Source organism: Microtus oregoni, unplaced genomic scaffold (genome assembly GCF_018167655.1).
Source record: "Microtus oregoni isolate MIOR12 unplaced genomic scaffold, Mior012 000002F_ref0000024, whole genome shotgun sequence".
In the NCBI taxonomy this organism is placed as follows: Eukaryota; Metazoa; Chordata; class Mammalia; order Rodentia; family Cricetidae; genus Microtus; species Microtus oregoni.
Window position 1 is genome coordinate 7,852,693 of NW_024543061.1, and position 776 is coordinate 7,853,468.

The 776-nt window shown below is 46.1% G+C and overlaps 1 pseudogene; it reads left to right on the plus strand.

Annotated features, from left to right (window-relative positions):
- Positions 1-149, plus strand: LOC121443695 (annotated as a pseudogene).
- The last annotated feature ends 627 nt before the right edge of the window (positions 150-776 follow it).

The window sequence follows — 776 nt, forward strand, 5'->3', positions numbered from 1 at the left end:
AAACCTAGTCTGCACAGTCGCCAAGGTGACTTTCCCAGGGTGAGGCTTATCCATTGCACTTCCGATGTGCCGACCCCTACAATTTCCCCAAATGTGGGGAACTTGACTGCGTAATCTGTAGTACTGATGGGTCTTCATGCTTCCCACTGCGGGAAAAAGAAAACTGGAGAGAAGCAAAGTCCAGAAGTGCGAGGCCGAGAAGAATATGAGTGTGCTGTGTACTATTAGAGGTGTTGAAGAGTCAGCTCCTGTTTTAGCTATGGACTTATATGTCTTGTCCATTCACCAGGATTAGAGAGAAGTTTTAAAGAAAAAGTGAATCGCAGAAAGGTATTTTCAGTGTTAATTGTCTCTAAGAAATATACTCTTTGTAATACACTTTAAGAAGCACACTTTTTTAGATAAACTCCAAAAAGGCAAAAACAGTTTTGCAGGGAGCTGCTGAAGTCCTGAGTGAAGGTGTTGTCGTGAGCTTGGCCATGTCAAGGACGCCAGCGCCTCAGACCCATGGGAATGGCAAGGGCTTCCCTTGATTCCGGTATGGATGTTGACAGTATGTGCTGAAAGTATCAACCACAGCTTCCTCCTCGCTGCGACTGCAGCCTGAGACTGCTCCTCTACAGAGACCCCTTATCCAAATTGGCTAACGACCTCTTTCAGCTGTATGTAGTAAACACTGAGTTTCCCAGCTACTGGTGCATCTACATCAGAGAGCATGGCCCACTAACACCAGCTTTGCTGTACAGAAGCCTGTTGTTTCTTCATTCCCCATTGCC